The 14066-nt window shown below is 44.1% G+C and overlaps 1 protein-coding gene and 3 non-coding genes across 12 annotated transcripts in view; 3 read left to right on the top strand and 1 right to left on the bottom strand.

The window, feature by feature from the left end:
• The first annotated feature begins 4986 nt into the window (after positions 1 to 4986).
• Positions 4987 to 5095, top strand: LOC132221502 (U6 spliceosomal RNA). Its single transcript, XR_009450031.1, has one exon. It is a non-coding gene; the product is annotated as a U6 spliceosomal RNA (small nuclear RNA).
• A 2961-nt stretch (positions 5096 to 8056) lies between these two features.
• TRNAK-UUU (transfer RNA lysine (anticodon UUU)) lies at positions 8057 to 8129 on the top strand. Its single transcript has one exon. It is a non-coding gene; the product is annotated as a tRNA-Lys (tRNA).
• Positions 8130 to 8433: 304 nt separating this feature from the next.
• TRNAK-UUU (transfer RNA lysine (anticodon UUU)) lies at positions 8434 to 8506 on the bottom strand. Its single transcript has one exon. It is a non-coding gene; the product is annotated as a tRNA-Lys (tRNA).
• Positions 8507 to 10605: 2099 nt separating this feature from the next.
• MDM4 (MDM4 regulator of p53) overlaps positions 10606 to 14066 on the top strand; it is a 38706-nt gene continuing 35245 nt past the window's right edge. For 4 of the 9 annotated variants that reach the window (XR_009449868.1, XR_009449870.1, XR_009449869.1 and 1 more), the window contains exon 1: positions 10606 to 10748. The gene's annotated coding sequence lies outside the window, so the exon portion shown is untranslated. The remainder of the gene's footprint in view (positions 10749 to 14066) is intronic. The other 5 variants (XM_059674389.1, XM_059674388.1, XM_059674386.1 and 2 more) reach the window with 5 other exon arrangements.

A 14066-nucleotide genomic window follows, 5' to 3' on the forward strand; every position in this document is an offset into this window, starting at 1 on the left:
CAAATGCAAAGGACCCTTCATTGCAGGCAACCCTGAGTGAACCAATGGGAGGGGCAGAAGTTTCTCTTGAGCCTGCTGCTGAGGTTGCTTCTGGCTCAAAACAATCTGCACACAGAGGCACATCTTGGGGTGACTGGTTCTGGACCTCCCCATGAGTGCAGGGTGGGAGCTAAGCTGGGAGGAGGGGGGCGGGGCATGACATTGTTTGCAGTGCAAGATCAAAACTATGCCAGGAGTGTGAGAGCCGGGCTGAAAAGGAGAGGGCAGATACAACAGATAGTTAGGAAGTCACATCAGAAATAGATGATAATGTATTGAATGCAGGCAATCGGGGAGGGGTGGGAATCTAGAATGACTCCCTACCTTAGGAATTGGTGGCAGGTGATGCCATTCGCTAAGCGAGGGACTGTGGTAAAGCAGAGACCAGGTGGTGGGGGAGCAATCGTGAGTTTAACTGTGGACATGTGGGGTTTGTGGCACCTACAGTATGTTTAGGTGAGGGTGTCTAGTAGACAGTGGATTTATGAAACTAAACTCAAAGTGGAAGGGTGGACAGGGGATATCAGTTTTGGACTCTTCACATTATAGGTGGTCAGCAAAGTTACGGGCATAGGCGAGATCAACCCGGTGGGCAGATAGAGGAAGGAAGAGGCCTGCAAAGGAAATCAAGAAAGCTAAGAACTATATGACTTCGCTCATATATGGGATATAAAACTGAAACTTGTGAACACAAACAGCAGCTGTGGTGATTGCCAGAGGGAAGGGGGTGGGAAGTAGAAGGGGTTCCTAGAATAAGGTGACAGTAGACAAATTAATTCTGAGTGGTGGGCACACAGTGCAATATACAGATCTTGTAACATGGAAACCCACACCTGAAATCTATATGTTCATGTTGAACAATGTCACCCCATCAATTTAATAAATACATATTTTTTTAAAAAATAATAAATCAAGGATAAACACCGAGGTTGATAGAGAAACAGAGACCACAGCGTGTCAGGAAGGAGGGTGGGAGGAAGTATCAGGAAAGAGGCTGGAACAGAGGCGAAGCAGGAACAGTCGGGAGGACAGGGCCGAGAATGGCCCTTTGGATTGGCAAGGAAGTCACCAGGACCAGTGGTGGGACAACAGTCATCGTTACACCACGATCCAGGGGGTTAAGGAGCAAAAGAGACACATGAATCTAGACCACTCCTTCCAGAAACTGGGCGATCCACGGGAAGGAGAAATGTGAGGCAGTGGATGGGGGAAGGCAGAATCAAAGGGAAGAGTTTTGTTGTCTGATTTGTTGTTGTTGTTGTTTTTCAGATGGGAAAGACTTAAACATGCTCATATGCTGAGGGGGATACAAAGGAGATGGAGAGATGATTAATGAAAAATGCCCCAGAGGAACTGGGATCTAGGCACGGGAGGGTGGAGTTGCCTGTGCTGTCTTTGGGAGAAAGAACGCACAAGCCGATGCATTTGTGGTAGACCTAGAGGTTAGAAGTTGAGAGAAGTGGTTGCCACCTGACAGCCTCTAAGTCATCTCCTGGGAGAGAAGGGGTCAAGATGGGATTGAGCATTAAGGAAAGTGGTTAAGGTTAAAAGAGCCACTGAAAGGAATGAGTGGTAGCTTGTTAGAGGAGTGGAATTGTTGGCAGAGCTGAGGATATAGCTGGGATGGGATATGTAGCGGTTTCAATATGAATATTTTTATCATTTTCTACTGCAGATCTGGGAAGTCAAAGTGTAGAATGTTAAATCAGGGTTGGGGGTTGCAGAATAAGTACAGTTGTAGGATAAAGGGGAAAGAGGGCTCCTGACAAACGAGGAGGTGCCCAAGGAGGGACATGAAGCTGAGGAAAAGCTGTTAATGTCAAAGGGGATGTTAGAAGCCCGGGGCCACCACAAGTGTTGCTCCCTCCAACCTTTTCTCCAACACCCCAGCCAGAGTGATGTTTCTAAAGCAAACACCTGCTTCCTTGCTGAAAACCTGCTAACCTATAGCTCCATAAAGGCAGGGAATTTTTACTTTGGCTTTTAAACTTCCTTAAACTTTCCTAGAGCCTCACACAGTGCCTGGCACATAGCATGTGCTCAATAAAATTTGTCTAATGGGAGGCTCCATAGAGCTCTTAGCTAACAGGCAAACTTCTTAAGAAAGGCAACAAGGCCTCTCACAATCCGCCCCTTGCTTCTCACTCTGGACTCAGAGGACAGGGCCTTCTTCATGTTTGTCCTTCCGTCCTCAGAACAGCACCTGCCATGTAGTAGGCAGTCCATACATGTGGGTGAGTAAGTAGCTCTCTCCTGCATCCCAATGCAAACTTCATGCTTTGGTCTTACTGATCTCCCTGCAGTTCCAGGAATATACACTATTTTCACCAAGAGGCCTTCTACTGACTTTTCCCACGGCCTGGAAAGGGCCTCCCACCGCCAATCGCCACCGCTCTCACCCTGCGTGGCTGTGTTTCTACATGGCAGGCAGAAGAATGGCCTTCCAGAGGAAGAAATGTCTGCTTCCCACTCCCTGGAACCTGTGCCTGTTGTCTTAGGTAGTGAACGGATTGTGCAGATGTGATTAAGATAAGGACCTTCACATGGAAGATTAGCCAGGATTACCCAGGTGAGCCCAATCTAATCACATGGGCCCTTAAACGCAGAATCCTAGTGCCTTTGCCAGTTGAAGTCAAAGGGAGAGGTGATGCCCTGGCCGGGTGGCTCAGTTGGTTATAGCGTCTTCCTGTGCACCAAAGGGTTGCAGGTTTGATTACGTGTCAGGGCACATACCTAGGTTGTGGGTTCAATCCCCAGTCGGAATGTGTGCAAGATGTTTCTCTTTCTCTCTCTCCCCCTATTTTTAAAAAAATCAATCAACAAAAATGTATCCTCTGGTGAGAATTTAAAAAAGAGGGGATGCCCTAGCCAGTTTGGCTCAGTGGATAGAGTATTGGCCAGCAGACTGAAAGGTTCTGGTTTGATTCCAGACAAGGGCATGTACCTGAGTTTCAGGCTCCTCCCTGACCCGGGCCCTGGTTGCCGGTGTGTGTGTGTGTGTGTGTGTGTGCAGGAGGCAACCAATTGATGTTTCTCTCAGCTTGATGTTTCTCTGTCTTTCCCTCTCTCTTCCACTCTGTAAAAATCAATGGAAAAATATCTTCGGGTGAGGATTAAAAGGGGGGCGGGGGGAGATGTGATGATGGAAGAATGGTAAAAGAATGGTAAGAGAGATACAGCACTACTGGCTTTAAAGTTGGACAATGGAGGTCCTGAGCCAAGGAAAGTGAGCTGTTTGTAGAAACAGATTCTCCCCTAGAGCCTTCAGAAAGGATCACAGGCTGCTGGCATCTTGATTTTAGCCCACGGGGGCCCATGTTGGGCTTCTGAAGCTGTAAGATAAGTTGTGTTGTTTTCACCCACTAAACTTTCAGTTATTTGTTACAGCAGCAGTAGCGAACTAATACACCCTGCAACTAGTTTTCCAGGAAGCTTCCCCAGAGTGCCTTCTAAGGATGTCTACCCATACCGGGTAGCTGCTTGGATTGTAGCACCAATCACAGCGTTGTAATTGTTTGCCTTTGTCCGAATTGGGGAGTGCATGGAAGAGGGGGTAACTAGTCTATAAGCTCCTTCAGGACTAGGTCATCTCTGTTGGGTTTACCTTTTAATTGCTAGGCCTACTTCATCGCCTGATGCTAAGTTGGTGCTCAATAAGGACTCGGTGAATGAGTGAATGAATGAAGATTTAACATTCTACACCCGAGAGTAACCAGGCTAGACCATGGGGCACTTGAGCATTTATGACTCTGGGGGTAATAACAAGAAGTAGGTTATTATCAGGGAGCAAGTGGATGAAATGAGAGGGAGGGGAAGGTGATTGAATCCATTTACTTGTGTTGTGTTCTCTCAGGGCTCAGCTGTGGGCTAGGGCTAATCTGTAAAACAAATTTGAGCTAAATTTGAAAAAGGCAATGTTTGTACCATTTTCATTTTAAAATGCTTCAGTAGACTTTCTTCAAAAAGATTTAAGTGTCTTTGAAAGATGAATGGAGCCCTAGCCAGTTTAGCTCAATGGGTAGAGTGTTGGCCTGTGGACTGAAGGGTCCTGGATTCGATTCTGGTCAAGGCTACAGCCCAGGTTTCGGGCTCAATCCCTAGTGGGGGGTGTGCAGGAGGCAGCCGATCAATGATTCTCTCTCTCATCATTGATGTTTCTATCTCTCTCTCCCTCTCCCTTCCTCTCTGAAAGCAATAAAAATATACTTTAAAAAAAGAAAAGAAAGATGAATGGATATTGGAGATGAGGTTACGGTTCTTGTAAATATTTGGTGGTTAGGTTGATTTCTTCAGTTTCATTGACATCAGTCCCTCTGCTTTCTCCCCTATATCTTTTCGGTGACCCAGCATTTTTGAGGGCTGATGCCAGTATCTGAGTTTTTCTTTTTCTTTTTTTAAATCCTCACCTGAGGATAAGTGTATTGGTTTTAGAGAGAGGAAGAGAGAGAAAAACATCGACTTGTTAGTTCCCATACACACCCCTACCTGGGGTCAAACTTGCAACCCATGCCATTATGGTTAATTAATATTTAACAAAGGAGGCAAGAGTATACAATGGAGTAAAGACAGTCTCTTCAATACGTAGTGTTGGGAAAATTGGACAGGTACATGCAAAAAAAGGAAAAAAATGAAACTAGCTCACCAACTTATACCATACACAAGAATAAACTAAAAATGGATAAAAGACTTAAATGTAAGTTGAAAAAACCATAAAAACCTTAGAAGAAAACATAGGCAATAAAAATCTCAGACATCTCACATAGCAGTATTTTCGCAGATACATCTCCCAGGGCAAGGGAGACAAAGGAAAAAGTAAACAAATGGGACTACATCAAACTAAAAAGCTTCTGCCCAGCAAAAGAAACCTTCAACAAAACGAAAAGGGAACCCCCTACAATGAGGTATCACCTCACACCTGCCAGCATGGCTACCATCAATAAATCAACAGTGCTCGCTTCAGAGACCACATATACTAAAAATTGGAACGATACACAGAAGATTATCATGGCCCCTGCGCAAAGATGACGTGCAAATTCGTGAAGCGTTCCATATTTAAAAAATAAGTCAATCAACGAACAACAAGTGCTAATGAGGATGTGGAGAAAGGGGAACCCTAGCACACGGCTGGTGGGAATGCAGTCTGGTGCAGCCACTGTGGGAAAGAGTATGGAGTTTCCTCAAAACTTAAAAATGGAACTGCCACTTGACCTAGGGATCCCACTTCCGGGAATATATCCTTAGGATCCCCAAACACCAATCAGAAAGAATGTATGCACCCCTGTGTTCATAGCAGCACGATTTACAATAGCTAAGACCTGGAAACAGCCAAGAGCCCGTCAGTAGATGACTGGGTAAGAGAAGCTGTGGTACATTTGCACAATGGAATACTATGGGGCTGTAAAAAAGAAGGATCTCTTACCGTTTGCGCCAGCATGGATGGACCTGGAGCTTAATATGCTAAGTGAAATAAACCAGTCAGAGAAAGACACATGTCACAGGATCTCACTTACATGTGGAATCTAATGAACAAAATAAACTGATGAACAAAATGGGTCCAGAGGCATGGATACATAGAAAGACTGACAGAGGGGAGGAGAGTTGGGAGGGCTGAAAGAGATGAAACAAAGACATGTATGTGTGTCTGTATAGGCCATGGACACAGATAATAATGTGGTTTAGGCCTGGGTGGGGCAGGGTGGAAGGTGGGGAGGGTTTTAAAGGGGGCACCTGTAATATTGTCAACAGAAGGAAGGAAGGAAGGAAGGAAGGAAGGAAGGAAGGAAGAGAGGGAGGGAGGGAGGGAGGGAGGGAGGGAGGGAGGGAGAGAGGGAGGAAGGAAGGAAGGAAGGAAGGAAGGAAGGAAGGAAGGAAGGAAGGAAGGAAGGAGGGAAGGAAGGAAGAAAGGAAGGAAGGAAGAAAGGAAGGGAGGGAGGCAGGCCTCAAATATAGAATCTGTCAGTTTAGACTGACCTCTACTGGGTGAATTATGTTCAACAGTCTATGTGAAGTGAAGCTTGAGGGAAACACTTATGATTTCATGCTAAATACGGTGCAGGATAGCACTCCTGGTGTGGTTTGCAATGCAGCATAGAAAAAGCTGATTCGGTTCATGTGACCTCAGATGGGACTTTGCAACGTTAACAAACCAAACTTTCAAATTTAACTGTTGCCCATTCGATAAAATTATTCTCCTGTCAGCTGTCTCCAATGTAGCACCTCTCTTTTACCTCCCTCCATTCCAGCCAGGTTAATTTATCCACCCCTCCTCCCCCCTTGAAACACCCCACTTTCCTTCCAGACTTACCATTTCCCCTCCCACTGTGCCTAGCTCACTGCTGGGGAAATTGTAGGTGCTCAAGAAGCAACTTGATGGATTAATCTCGTTCAGTCTATTTGATTTTAAACAGCCGTTTTATTATCCATCCAGAATGGGACGATAAAGCCATGGGGCAGGAAAAAAACACACGTGAAGGCTTCTTTAACTATCTGCCTTAAAAAAAGTTAGGTAGTGTACACCTGAGACTAATATAATATTGTATGTTAACTGTGATTGAAAAATAAAAAACAAAATTAAAAAAAAGTTAGGTGTAATGCATCTTCCTCATAAAAAGAGAGCAAAAAGTTTTTCCTTGTCTAATACATTGGGTGCTTAAGAAATGTCTGAATGAGTAAATAAATATCTGCCTGGCTCATTACAATGTCTTTTGTACACATCTCTGATCATGTGTTTACTTTGCTAAAAATTCAGGGACCTCCACCCTCATTATATAACCCCTGCCTTTCAGTCCATTCTCATCTCCTGCCACTCTTATTACTGCATCTATAACTTTATTAAAATTGTTTGCTTAAATGTCTGCCTTTTTTCCTAGACTGTGAGTAGGATCTGTGTTACTTGTCTCTGACTCTAGAGCTAGCCAGGAGCCTAAGCAATAATAGATGATAAAGAAATGTTTGTTCAAGTAAATCATCCCTTTCCTTTGCATTTTGAGTCTTTCCCTTCTAATCTTATTCACAGTGGGGAGAGTAACAGTGGTTAATTGTTAGATTTAGAAGGCTTCTTACAGATCAGCTAATCAATTGCCCTCATTTCATAAATGCGGAAACCCAGGCCCATTCAGGATCACACAATTTGTTGGTCCTTATTCTAAAAGAATCAGGCAATTGTAGGAAAGAAATTGCTCCAACTGAGGCTGAGCTATTTTGTTGTTCATTGTGTTCAGCAGCCTCAAGTTCCCAGAAACAAAAATGAATTCCCTTATCAGTCTTTGGAATTTCATAATCTTGTGTTCCACACCCTATGCGTCAGGGTTGATAAAACTGATTGTAGGAAAAACTGGGCTAAACTGGAAATTATTATTCTCAGTACTGTATATGGCTTCTTCCCCTGGTGCACACTTACACTGCTTTAGAAGGACTCACGTTGTGAGTCTGACTTGAAAACTGTAACTTGTCTGGAAAAGGGGGAAAGGCAAAAATTAATCAAAATTTGAATTAAAGTTCTAAAGCTCCCTTTGTCTCAATGTAAATTCAGGTCCACATTTCCACAGTCCCTTCTCCTGTATTAGCTCCTCTACTCCTGAATCAAATGTGTCGTCGTTTATGCTAAGGGATGGTTATCTGACAGCTACATCATCTAGTAAAGGGAAATGTATTTTTCATTTTAGGGAAAGATACTGTAATCTGGTTCAGCAGAATAAAATTAAGAGGTTCTATCTTTTTTTTTTTTTTAAGAGGTTCTATCTTAATCACAGGAAAGTGATGTTCAGCTTGGTTGCCCATTTTTCTGTAATTTAGTACCATTGAGTTTTAGAGAATCCAGTAGATAGTGACAATTTATCAAATATGAAAGAGCTTGAAGAACACATGCTTTAAATGTAGGAAAATAGAAAAGAGAGTTAAAAAAATTTTTCCTCAAGAAGATACTTTCAAACGAATTAATACCTAAATTTAACTTTTTGGAGAAGCAATTTATTAGAATTATATCAAGTAAAGAGAAGAGCAGCTCTTTCCTAAGAGCGCCCGGATAGCTCAGTCGGTAGAGCATCAGACTTTTAATCTGAGGGTCCAGGGTTCAAGTCCCTGTTCGGGCGTGTCGTTTTAATATCAATGCTGAAGTGTATTTATATTTTAAGTGGAATTCGCTTTGTTTTTCAATGATTTCAGACTATGATAGACGTTCTCAGGGGAAAAATGACCATGCGCAATTACTTCATTTCTTGGTGAGTACGGAGGTTTTGCGCAGTAGTTTCGCAGCGAAAAGGAATTTGTTTTTTCAGATTACTAATAATCGAGAAAGAAAAAAACCAACCTAACAAAGACAGAAGTTAACACAATGCGCCTGTTCAAAACAAGAAAGGGGGAAAAAAAAAAAAAATAAAAGAGCCAAAAACACAGCGCCCGAACAGGGACTTGAACCCTGGACCCTCAGATTAAAAGTCTGATGCTCTACCGACTGAGCTATCCGGGCCCACACGTGGAGCTGAGGCTTTGCAAACCCTTACAAAAAGTCAGGACTCTTGTGTAATCCCGTCCTTCCGCCTGCGCTTGGTGACGCTTTTAAACACGCGAAAGCTGAGGATTCATGCGCCAACGAAAAACTTAAGACCTAAATAAATCCTGCGCCTTTCTCCAGCATTACCAGCTCATTCAGAACGGCGAGATATTTGTGTCCTCAATAACCACCATTAGGTAAGGCAGGCTTCTTCGATTTGTACTCTCTGTGATAGGCCCAGGATTGAGAGAACGGCGAGGTAGACTACGTTTGAAGCGTCGCAGTGAAGTCTGGTCTATTATACTATTGATCATAGTATTGATAGTCGGGTGGATACCAGTTCTCAAACCTTCCCGCTAACAGAAAAAAATCAATGAGCCGAAGAGAATACACATACGCTGTTCTGAAGCTGTCGGGTCGAGCTGTGTAAGATAAAGCGGGAGATAGGACACTGATAGTGAGATTGTATTGTAAGTAATTTCACGCGAAGAAAACCTTGGGGTCAGAAGCCTTCTTAAGCACGAGAGACTGGAAAGCCGAACATGCCCGACGGGGAGATGTTATTGATCTTGGCACCCGAAGGCTGGTCTCGTCCACAGCCATCATCCCCTGAGCACCGCCCTCCGCAAAAGGGCTGGCGTTGAGAATTACCCACCGGGGCGCTCAGAGTGGGTCAAGCAAGGGTTTTTGTTAGCGGTTCCTTAATTCCTCTGCGATACAATATTAAAACTATAGCCACCATCCTGTATATAAGGCTTACCTTAATTGACTGGAATGGAGGGAGATGTAGAGAATTTAGAAAGCTGGCGATATCGGGTTAATTCTGGGCAAAGGGAGTAACGTTACCCCTAGATTTATTCCCCTCGTGCACATTACAAACAATAGCAAGGACTACCTTATTAAGTGTTCTCTGTAAGAATCACATCACCAGGGCTAATCGTCTACCCAGAGCTAGTGGTAGAATGGGTTCTAAAATGGGCTGTGTGTATGGAATGCTGAGGCATCAAATTAATAATACTAGACTGCCCCCCCCCCCGCTCAAAACCCCTTGATTCTTCCCTAGTATTTATTGAATAACAAGTGGAACTTTTCATAGCAGCATTCCAAGTCCTCTCCAATCTGGCCCCAGCCTACATTCCACACCAGTGTTATTTAATACAAATTATAACGCAAACTACAGGTGTAATTTAACATTTTCTAGTAGCCACGTAAAAAAAAAAAAAAAAAGAAGCAGGTGAAGTTAAATATATTTTATTCAACCCAACATATCCAAAGTATCATTTGGGTGTGTAATCAACATAAAACTTCATCAATGAGATATTTCGCATTATTTTTTCCTACAAAGACTTTCAATCTGATGTGTATTTCAGTCGTGATGTGCACGTCTCCATTTGGACTAGCACCTTTCAGGCCACATGTAGCTGGTGGTGATTATATTGAACAGTGTGATTCATCACCGTGTCAATCGTCTACACAACTTCCAACACAAATCAAACCCGACCCTTCTCTGTTTTAAGACCGTGTCTTCCGATTCCTCATCCTGGGGAGCGGAGGGAGAGGCATTTTTCTGATAAGCGAAAGGATGCTCCTAGGCTTCTCCCCTCCCAGGTTTCTGACCTCCTAGGACGCGTCTGCAAATAGCACCAGACCTCGCGGCTTCGCTCCGGAGCCCTCAGGCTCCCGGGGTCTAGGCCTCGCCACTCTGTCCCCCGGAAGAGGGTCTACTCTATGGTGGGGAGAACTCGTCCTCTCTAGCTCTCCAGCCCTCCAGTGGGCCATCTATGGTTTCCCCGAGGCCTCGCCGGAAGCTCCTGCGCGAGGTGGGTGGGAAACCGGATATTGCGCTCTCATTGGTCGCCACCCGGGTTTCAAATTGCGGCCGAGGCCTGAGCACCTTTGACTGACATCCTCTGGGCTTAGCGCGGGAGCGACTCGCGAGTGGCCCTCAGGTGTGGTTTTGGGGTTCCGGCGGCGCCGGGAGGCCGGGCGGGGGCGGGGGGAGTGGGGAGCGGCGGCTGCGCGGCGGGTTCCGCTGGCCCCGAGCGGGGAGAGCGGGCGGCGTGGGCGGCCTGGGACGGTGGCGCCGGGCGGAAAGGGCTGGCGGGGAGAGGGTGGGGAGGTGAGCACCCGTGGAAGACGAAAGCGGAGGTGCAGGGACGGTGCGGCTCCGCCATCAGTGACAGCCTAACGATGTTCCTCTGGGCGCAGGATTTTGGGGGTACGGAGGCACTTGGGAGCACGGAGGTGGGAGAGGGCGGCGGGAGGACCGGCGGTGCGTCAGGAGTTGAGGGTAGCGGTTTGCAGAGCTGCGGGTCCCCCGTCTCAGGCCTGGGTGCTTGCTTGCAGAGTGCTCACCTTAGGGCCGCATGCAGACCTCCCAACTGTATCGGGAGAGGAGGCTCAGGAATATGTGTTTTAATCAGCACAGCCCCCTCCCCACCCCCGGTGATTCCTGTGCACCCGAACGTTTGAAAACCGCTGTTTTAAAGCGGCGCCGGAGGAAACTGCTGCTGCTCATTCTGTTTTTTGTGGGTTGTTTTTTTTTGAGGGGGGTGGGGTGGGGACACCGGCTGTGAAAGAATTCACCACTGAGAGCTCAATGCAGAGAGGAAGTTTATTTTACTTTCCTGGAAGGGAAGGAAGGGAAAGGGCCGGTGCATTGCTAATCAATACAAGGGCAACAGTGACAAGGAAGGGAGGAGGACTTTTGGGCTGAAATTGAGCAGACAGGAGCGGGTGGCAGTTCGCTAGTTCTGTAGGGGACAATGCAGGCAGATGTCCTTGGCAGGCGTCTTATCAGCACTTTTCCAACGCCTGTAAAAATTCTTAGAACCGAAGTTACAGAGTTCAACAGAGGCTTGTTTGAAGGCGAGGAGGAGGGGAACTTTCTGCTAACGAGAGCCTTCTGGGTGCAAGTTAACCCTGAGTTGTAAAAACAGCAGGGAGGAGGGGGATGCAGGAATGGAGCCTTGAAAGTGGCGAATCTTGTCTTGCAGTTTGAACTGGGGGGCTGTTTGAATCAGGGGAACTAACCATCTTGGGATTAATTAGCAGGTGCTTCTCACAAATTGTGGGCGGCCACAGCAAGGAAAAAAGAGGCCTTTTTCCTGCGCTCACACTCGCCCTTTCCCCCTCGACTGAACTTGCCAGGGTGACAGTGCGTGCCAGTTTAAAAAAAGAAATGCGCAGAAAACAGAAGCCTGTGAAGTTACTCTGTCATCCCTAACCGGTTTCCTCCTCAGGCTGGCAGCTGTTAACTGCCTGATGCCACAGCCTTCCTGACTTCTCTGCACACATTCACAGATTGAGACAGTGGTGTGATCATTTTGTATGTATTGTTCCTGCACCTTACGTTTTTTCAAACAATATCAGGGACAGCTTTACATAAAATATACACGAAATACTTTCTTTTAAAGATTTCCCAGTATTGTGATACAGGGTTGTACAACAGTTTCTTGAAACAGTTCACCGTTGATGGATTTTTAGGTTGTTTCCTGGCATGTTGTTGGTTTTGCAAACGCTTGAACACTTATCTTTGTACATGTGTAACAGACCTAGTAAGAACTAAAAAGTCAGCAGTTTTTTCCTTGTACGAAAAAAGTTTTTATTAATTTGTTAAAAAACAAAATTCAACCAAGTAAATTTGAAGAGCTAATTGGCTTTAAATAACTCATGAATTGGGCAACATCCATCCCATCTAGCAATTAGAAGGGAGCATGAGGGGTTGTACAAAATGGAAGATTTTTATAGGAAGAAGGATGGAGCAAGGGAAAGGAAGGATTCCTTTTTTTTTTTTTAATCCTCACAGGATATTTAGAGAGAGTGGAAGAGAGGGAGGAGAGGGAGCGAGAGAAACACCGATGTGAGAGACACATGGATTGGTTGCTTCCTGCATACGCTCTGACCCAGGCCCAGGCTGGGGATTGAGCCTGCAACCAAGGTAAGTGCCCTTGACTGGGAATCGAACCCGAAACCCTTCGGTGCAGGGGTCAGTGCTCTAACCATTGAACACACTGACCAGGACAAGAAGTTTTTATTTTTATTAGTCTTAAAATCACAGTTGTCTTCAAAGGTAGAGATTTTTTTAAAAAATTTTTATTGAATTTATTGGGGTGACATTGGTTAACAAAGGTAGAGATTTGAGGGTGAGATGTAGAGTCTTTTGAACTAAGTGTAGGGTAAAAACCACTCTTTTTTCATCATCATGATGAATAGAACTGTTCTTGCTCTCTATGATTTCAGTGTAGTAGGGGATAGACATAAAAACATAAATATAATGTGGGAAGCGTTAATAGATTTGCTCTGGTGTCATCAGCCTCCCTTGGGGAGTCAGAAAAGCCTTGACCAAGGAAGTGACTTTTGACCTAGATAGAAGAATGAGTGGGAATTTTTGAGAACAGAAAATAGAACATAGAAGAGGAAAAAGGGCGAGTGCTAAGGCCTACGCTCCCCCAGTTGAAAATCTGATACAACTTTTGACTCCCCCAAAACTTAACTACTAATAGGTAATGTTGAGTGGATGCCTTACTGATAATAGTCGATTAACATAATTTATGTTATTTGTATTCTCTACTGTATTCTTACAGTAAAGCTAGAGAAAAGAAAATGTTATTAGGAAAATCATAAGGAAGAGGAAATACACTTATTGATTGGAAAAAACTTCGTGTGTAAGAGGACCCTGCGGTTTAAACCACTGTTCAAGGATCAACTATAACTGGCAGCTTGGTATAGTGAAAAAGGATAAACTTTTGACTTGAGCAAGTTTTTTGACTTCTTTAAGCCCCAGTTTTCTCTTTTAAGGTGTGAGTAACAATATCTAATCATGCTGCACTCAAAAGAGGTTCCAAGTGGAAAAGGAACAAGATCTTGCTTTGGATTCAAAGTCCATCAGCTGACTTCATTTTCTCACACACATCCTTGATCAGTGCCTTTGCTCATGGTGTTTCCCCTCCCACTTTTTCCAGGATTCTCCCATTTGAAAATCCTTCCACTCCTATCTCCATCCCCTCTCATTCCTCCTCTGCCTCATAGTCAACAATAATTTGTTCTGCTCTGAACTTCCCTGACTCTTAAATCAGTATCTTTTTTAATGGCACAACACTTTCTGCTTATGTTAAAGTAAGCATAAGAAGAGTAGGACAAAGTGGAATGCTAAATACATCCATTTATATCAATTACAATAAATGGTTAGAGATATGATTTGACAAATTGGATTTAAAAACTTAGAGTTCAGATATATGCTTTTTATGAGGGACACACAAAAATTTTAAGGCATGCAAAAAATTGAAAGTAAAAATTTGATAAAATACATATCTGGAAATATTAACTATAAGAAAGTTGGCATGACTATTCTAATATAAGATAAAATATACTTTAAGGCAGTAAGTATCTTAATTGGGATGGGAAAATTATTTTGTAATAATAATCACTATATATTGATAGTTTGCCAAGAAGATAAAGCAATTTAAGGCATATATATATATATATATATATATATATATATATATATATATATATATCTGATTAAAAATCCTTA

The sequence above is a fragment of the Myotis daubentonii genome, chromosome 18, assembly GCF_963259705.1.
Source record: "Myotis daubentonii chromosome 18, mMyoDau2.1, whole genome shotgun sequence".
Lineage (NCBI taxonomy): Eukaryota > Metazoa > Chordata > Mammalia > Chiroptera > Vespertilionidae > Myotis > Myotis daubentonii.